Here is an 8,185-nt window from a genome sequence, read left to right as displayed (position 1 = left end):
AAGATGAGCAAAGGGATGCAAAGTCAGGTAACATTTCTATACTTTACTCACATTGTTAAAATGACAACACCAGTAAATAAGTTATGTGTATAATGTAATACCTAGAACAACCACAAAAATCACTACATAGGTAAAAAATGGAATCCCCAAAATGTATGAGTAGATCACAATAAGGCAAGGAAATGAAAACAGAAAAAAAAAAAAATATATATATATATATAAAATGAACAAACAGAAAACAGAAAAATAAAATGGCAGATGAAAGCACCTACAGATCATAAAATGCAGATGATCTACATACAACAATTAAAAGACAGAAATTGGCAAAACAGATTAGAAATTGTAACCCAACCATATGCTGTCTACAAGAAATTCACTTCAAATATACTGATATAGGCAGCTTAAAAGCAAAAGCATGAAAAAAGATATATCATAAAAATATTAATTAAAGCAAAGTAGAAGTGGCTATATTATACCCAATAAAGTAGATTTCAGAACAAATAAAATTACCAGAGACCAAGAGAAACATTATTTAATGATAAAAAGGGCCAATCTAACAAGAATAGCAATATGCACCAAATTGTCTAGAGCCAAAAATCAATTGATCGATCAATCTTGACCTGAAGCTAAGTCTCACACCTTATTCAAAAATTAACTCAAAATGGATCATGGACCTAAATAAAAAATGTAAAATTACTGAGGTTTTAAATATTAATCTAGGAGAAAATCTAGGAGTAAGCAAAGAGCTCAGTCCTGACATCAAAAACACTATCCACTAAAGGAAAATTTGACAAATTGGACTGCATCAAAATTTAACATTTTGGTCTTCAAAAGATGCTATTAAGAGGATGAAAAGAGGGGCACCTGGGTGGCTCAGTTGGTTAAGCAACTGCCTTCCGCTCAGGTCATGATCCTGGAGTGCCGGGATCGAGTCCCGCATTGGGCTCCCTGCTCGGCAGGGAGTCTGCTTCTCCCTCTGATCCTCCCCCTCTCATGCCCTCTGTCTCCCATTCTCTCTCTCAGATAAATAAATAAAAAATCTTAAAAAAAAAAGGATGAAAAGACAAGTTGCAGAGTGGGAGAAAATATTTATAAACCACATATCTAGTAACAGACTTGTATCTAGAATATATAAAGAATCCTCAACACACAATAATAAAAATCAATTCAATTTGAATATGAGCAAAAGAAAATATTTTACCGAAGAGGATAAACAGATGGCAAATTAGCACAGGAAAAGATGTTATATATCATTAACCATTTGGGAAATGAAAATTAGGACCACAATGAGATAGAACTATACACCAATCTGTATGGTAAAAATAAAAAAAAAAAAAATCATGACAAGTCTAATTTTGGTTGAGGATGTGGGGAAACTAGATAACTCATTCTCTTGCCATTGGGAATATAAAACGGTACAATCCTTCCCCCAAAATAGGTAAGTTTTGTTTGTTTATTTGTCTGTTTATTAAACTAAACATGCACTTACCATATAGCACAGCAATTGTACTCCTGGGTATTTATCTGAGAGAAATGGATATGTTCACACAAAAACCCACTCATGAATGTTTGTAGGAGTTTTACAATAATAGCAAAACTTGAAAATAATTCAGATGTACTTGAATGAGTGAATGGCTAAATGAAATGATATATCCATAGCATGTAACACTATTTAAGAATAAAAGGAATGAGCTATTGATACATGCAACAACCTCCCAGAATCTCCTGAGGATTATACTGAATGGAAAAAAAAAAAATTGCAAAAAGGTTACATATCGTATAATGCCATTTATATTATTCTTTTGAAATAACAAATTATAGAAATACAGAACAATCCAGTAGTTGTTAGGACTGAAGCAGGAGAGGGTGGGAAGGGAAGTAGATGCGGCTATAAAAGATGCGGCAAAATCATATGGTGATACAGTATCTTCACCATATCAAAGTCAATATCCTGATTGTGATATTGTACCAGAGTTTATTAAGATGCCACTATTATAGGAATCTGTAAAAGGATACATAGTATCTCTCTGTATTATTTCTTACAACTACCTTACAATTCTATTTCTTTAAAAATTGCAAAGAATGGAGGAAGGAAAGGTGAGAGGGAGCAAAAAAATGGTTACATACCTGAAAAACATTGACTTGGAGCATTTGGATTTTAGTATTTTAAAAGGCATTATTGTTATATTTCACATCCTATTTTTCATATTAACTCACTGAAATGCAGTGTGTATATTACATTTGTGACACCTAACGATTTAGACTGGCCACACCTCAAGGGCTTAGTAAACATATATAGCCAGAGGCTACTGTATTAGAATGTGTGGAAATAGATATTTTATGAATATTTATTGGAAAAAAAAGATGGAGAGTGTGAGAATGAGTGAAAGGAAAAGATTAAAGGAACAAAGAAAATATTTGTGTAGTGGAAGAGATGGTAGAGATAACAATTTAATACTGGCCATCTGATAATATTGATAATAGAAAGTGTATGGCACACCTGATGAAGCAATATATTCAAAATATATAAGGAATTTATACAATCCAATGGTAAAAAAATTGATTTAAAAATGGACAGAGGAACAAAATAGACATTTTTAAAGAAAAACATCCAAACAGCTAACAGATTCATGAAAATGTATTAAACATCACTAATCATCAGGGAGATGCGAATCAAAGCCATGATGAGACACCATCTCATACCAGTTAGGATGACTATTGTCAAAAAGACAAGCAATAAGTGTTGGCAAGGGTGCAGCCAAAAGAAAGCCCTTGTGCACTGTTAATGGGAATGTGAACTGGTACAGCCAGTATGAAAAATAGTATGGAAGTCCCTCAAAAAAATGAAAAATAGGACCATCATATGATCCAACAAATTCAGTTCTGGGTATATATCCAAATGAAGTGAAATCCGGATCTTGAAGAGATACCTGTGCTCTCGCATTCACTGCAGTATTAATCACAATGGTCAAGATAGGGAAACAACCTAAGGGTCTCTCTATGGGTGAATGGACAAAGAAAATGTGGTATATATCTACGATGGATATTATTTAGCCAGAAGAAAGAAGGAAAGTTACCATTTGTAGCAAGATGGGTAGACTTTAAGGACATTATACTAAATTAAATAAGCCAGACAACCACTGTATCATCTCACCTATATGTATAATTAAAAAAACAAAAAACAAAAAATCGAAAACCAAACTCATAGAAACAGAGAGCAGAATGGTGGTTGCCAGGGGGTGGAGAGTGAAGGGAATGGGGAGAGTGTTGATCAAAGAGTACAGTCTTCCAGTTATAATATGAGTAAGTTGTGGGGATCTAATGTACAACATGGTGCTTATAATTAAAAATACTGTATCATGTACTTGAAAGGTGTTAAAAGAGTAGATCTTAAATGTTTTTATTACAAAAAAGAAACGATAATTGTGACATGATAGAGGTGTTAACCCATTCTACGGTGATCATCATTCCACATTATATAAGTGTATCAAGTCAACACATTGGACACCTTAAACTTACATAATAGTATATGTCAATTATATCTCAATAAAGCTGGAGGAAAAAAGAAAGTATATGACTTTCAGGGACATAAGATGTGGGTATTAAGTCAATTGATTATGTGAATTTGAATACTCATTTAGTTAATAAAGCAAATATCAACCTTTTAAATATTGTTTGAGAATTAGAGATAATATTTACAAAAAAAACTAGCAAAATGTCTGCAATATAATGATCTCTAAATAAATGTTGGCTATTATTAGAGATTTTCCTTTGACCAGGAGGCATTCATTCCTACTATATAAGGAAAAACAAAAATTGTTCAGAAACACTAATCAAAAATTACATTTTCAGGTTTTATTTTACAAAATTTAAATGGACAGAATTCTGGAAGTTGAGAGTAGTTATCATGTTTAAAAAACTATTAAATAGAAACACTTAAAAATATGTGATTGCTTTTTTTCCAAGTAAAGCAGAAAAATTCCAGAATGCAACACAATAAAATAACTAAATTGAAAAGAAACCATCCCAGAGTTTATTTGGACAATATTATGTATCTTCCCACACACCAGAGGAAAGAAATGTATCTCCAAAGCTTTAGGAAAGAGTCAGGGGAGAAGATTGTTTATGCATAATGTTCCAAATTACCCTTTTTAAGTGAAGAACACTGAAAGTCATTTGTAGATACTGAATAATTTTAAAAGCATCATTATCCTTGTACATTTTCTAAATAATCTGTGCAACTTTGGTCTTCAAACCATATTTGATCATGTCCTATTTAAAAATAAAATTAAAATTAATTAATTAAATAAAAATAAAATAAAATTGATTTCATGGCCCTATAAAATGTATTTACTTAAAATTACATATGCATATATTTTGCATAAATGCATATAGTGTACATATAGATTATACATGTTATAAATATATATATAATCATTATAGATTATGCATGTTATAAATCAGTAAAAATACAGTAAATAATCTAGATGAACAAATCTGATTATTGAAGGACATTTCCAATTCCACTGTCACTGATCTCAGGTAAGTTAGTTCTTGTTTTCCCTAACCGAAACAAAACAATTGCATCTTGTCTTAAATAAATTCAGGAACATGGTATTGGTGGAATATTTTTCATTTTAGCTTGTGTTACGTTCTTCCCAATTCTGCCAATTTCTGTCTTCATTTTTTCACTTTGTTTGGAGGTATGTTTATACCTGGTGCCACCTTATGTTAGTCTAGACCTGATAATATATATTAGCGGACAAGTTTTCCTATCACTGTCCCTACCAAAACTTTTCATCTCCCCAGTTTGCAAACATGTAATCAGATCCCACTACCCTTACTAAGCATATTTTATTTTACTATATGTCTTTAATCAAAACTCAAGAAAACATTTACCCCCAAATTTTTTCCAAAAATAATAATTTTCCTAAGTTTTTAATTTTAATTTCAGTATAGTTAACATACAATGTTATATTAGTATTAGGTGCACAATATAGTGATTTGATGATTCTATACATTTCTCAGTGCTCATTATGATAAGCATCCTCTTCAATCCCCATCACTTACTTCACCCATCCCCCCACCCAGCTCCCCTCTGGTAACCATCAATTTGCTCTCTATAGTTAAGAATCTGTTTTTCGGTTTGTCTTTTTCTCTCTTTTCCTGCCCTTTGCTTGTTTATCAGGTTTCTTCAATTCCACATGAGTGAAATCATATGGTATTTGTCTTTCTCTGACTGACCTATTCCACTTAGCATTATACTATAAAAATATGGAACACTTCACGAATTTTCACGTCACCCTTGTGCAGAGGCCATGCTAATCTTCTCTATAACATTCCAATTTTAGTATATGTACTGCTGAAGCAAGCACTGTAATTGTTTTTTAAATAAACAAAAATATCATATGAATTCATGTGTAGTCCAAGTAAACATCAATGAAAGATCATGTATCGACTTCATGTCTTTATACATGTAGATTCATTCTTGTTCTATAAAGCTCTCCTTCTGGCTAACACATATCCAGAATCACTCACGTTCTGCAATGATTTCCCTATGGTTATTTATTTTTTGCAGTCAATTTACAATGAAGTGACTCCTCAGCACTTCCTTATATTAGAAATCTGAATCTTCTCGTGCTTTGAAAGTGCTTTCCTCCTACATGATGTAGCAGCTGTTTAGAGAGATTCTTAGAACATGCTGCATCTTGAAGGGGAGAAGAATAATCCTGGGTACTGTTTTCTCAATTGTCCTGGCAATGAAGAAGTGGCCTTGGCCTCTGATATTTTTGTATGCTCCTATTTCCCTTGCCATGATCTCTTCACCTGTCACAGGATCTCTGCCTCTGACATGCAGTACCTAGTGAGCATCAGGTGCTGAGGAAACTCAGCGTGTTTTCAATTTTGGCTGTCAGCAACCACATTAAGGAAAGAAAACAGTGACAGCACAGAAACAATCTGGCATTTTATTTGTCCTTTTTTCTTATGTTCTCGTATGAAGTCATTAAGTCTTTGTCAGGGGAAATGTCATCACTACTCTTGCAAGAGGGCCATGTCAAAAGGGTGTGAACAGATTAAATAATTATTTCTGAGAAAAGGTGCATCACTGTCAAGCATAGTGTTAAAATTTAACTATGTGTTGCATATATTTAGTTGTGTCTGATGGTTAATATTTTTCTGTGAAAAAAAATCATTTGTGAGAATGTTTCATTCCTTTATTTTCTGAAGATTGGCCATGTATCCTCTGCAGTTCCTCATTTACTATCACAGACTCAGAGGCTATGGTGTAAGGCAGACATGTACTCTTAGAATCCCATTTGAACATTAATTCATTAGAAGCTTCCCTAATGAGAATATAAGGCACTGAGTTGAATAGATAAGTGGAGAAGTGGGCTTTTCTCTTCCTGGATCATGTGGACACCCAGAGTGGTACTTCTACCCACTGACCCCACAATACCCATATGCATTGAATGAGACCTGTGATTGAGAGTAACAATTTTATTTTATTTTATTTTGTTTCTGAACTCTAAATTCTTTTTTTAATTAAGTTTTTAAATTTTAATTCCAGTATAGTTAACATACAGTGTTATATTATTTTCAGGTGTACAATGTAATGATTCAACAATTCCATACATTACTCAGTGCTCACCATGATAACAATCTTAAAGAAGAATATTGTTCACTAGGAAATTTAACTCACATCATGACAATGAGCTGTCTTTGAGATTTAATTTCATAACTCTCTTCTTGTCAAGCTTTGAATAACACTGAAATTCTCAACATACTTTTAAGGTGATTTCTTGTACCAATTGTGTATTCATAGAATTCAGAAGCATATATATGTGTATATATCTTTTAATATTTAAGTATAATAAAGTGTTTATCCATCCATCTCTCTTTTAAGGCAACTATCAATATCTTGCCTGTCAAAAGGTTAATCTACTATGGTAAAGTGATTGATCCCATGATATTGTCTACAAAATTAAATATATATCCCTTTGTATTCTTCAGCAAAACTATGATCCAACAGTCTTCCCCATTTCTTCTTTCGTTTTTTTTTTTAAAGATTTTATTTATTTATTTGACAGAGAGAGACACAGCGAGAGAGGGAACACAAGCAGGGGGAGTGGGAGAGGGAGAAGCAGTCTCCCCGCAGAGCAGGGAGCCCGATGCGGGACTCGATCCCAGGACCCCGGGACCATGACCTGAGCCGAAGGCAGTCGCTTAACCAACTGAGCCACCCAGGCACCCCCATTTCTTCTTTCAATACTCTCCTACATTTCTAACATATCTACAAAGCTGGACTATTTGTCATTCCTTAAATGTGTCCTGTATTTTCAATGTCATTTGAAACTCTCCTTAGGTTCTTTACTCTGCCAACAGTGTGTTTCCTGTCTCCTTTGTTTTCCTCAGTTCTGAAGCTTATTTAAAATATGTTTTCAAAATATCTTTGGGACAGATGACTTATGGAATCATGGCTTGGGGGAACTCTGTGGACCCTGGCCCTGATGAAATAATAATAAGAGGTGAAAATTAGAAAAAAAATAAATACATAAATGAGCAAAGGAACCATTTAAAATTTCTGTAAATTGGCCAAAGAACATGCAACAAATGAAGAAGCATATATTGAAGAAAATCTACTAAATCTCATAAAACCGAGTCTATGGCATTTGAGTCATGTCCCCCAGTCCCAACATCAAGATGGAAACTACATTCGGAGTGGGTGAACAAGAATCGCTTCCCTAGATTCCAATCTAGGGCGGCAGTGTCTCCCCAGGGGAGGCAAGGTACAGCATTTCTCATGTCCAAACTCATTGTTTCAGGGATTCCCTTTCTCCATGCAGCCCTCACTCATAGGATAAAACCTCTATAGTAGACAGAGCAGTTCAAGAAAACAGAGACCCCAATCACCCTCCCTTCAGCTCACTTGTAGGGTGGAAGTTCCATACCCAGAGAAGCAAGCCTCAAACAGAGAAAACTGCTCTTGACCAGCTCATTGTTCACAGAGCAAGGGCATCACTCTGAGAGGAGAGGGTTCCTGTCCCAGCACCCCACTCTGGAGTAGGAGCTCAGAGATTTTTCCCAAGGGGGAAAGGCAGGCCATAAGCCAAAGAGATGTCTGAAGCTCTCCCCAAGTGCCCTGACTTTATCTGGGACAGTGTATTAGAGAAGTTCTACCGTAAGA

General features: G+C 34.2%; 1 non-coding gene across 1 annotated transcript; it reads right to left on the bottom strand.

Annotated features, from left to right (window-relative positions):
* Positions 1-5,268: 5,268 nt before the first annotated feature.
* Positions 5,269-5,375, bottom strand: LOC123839988 (U6 spliceosomal RNA). Its single transcript, XR_006789824.1, has one exon. It is a non-coding gene; the product is annotated as a U6 spliceosomal RNA (small nuclear RNA).
* Between the last annotated feature and the right edge of the window lie 2,810 nt (positions 5,376-8,185).

This window comes from Mirounga angustirostris, unplaced genomic scaffold, assembly GCF_029215605.1.
Source record: "Mirounga angustirostris isolate CCGP_5_RB_7025 unplaced genomic scaffold, mMirAng1.0.hap1 SCAF_3, whole genome shotgun sequence".
NCBI lineage: Eukaryota > Metazoa > Chordata > Mammalia > Carnivora > Phocidae > Mirounga > Mirounga angustirostris.
Note: the sequence above shows the minus strand (reverse complement) of the source record. Positions and strands in the feature narration are given on the sequence as shown.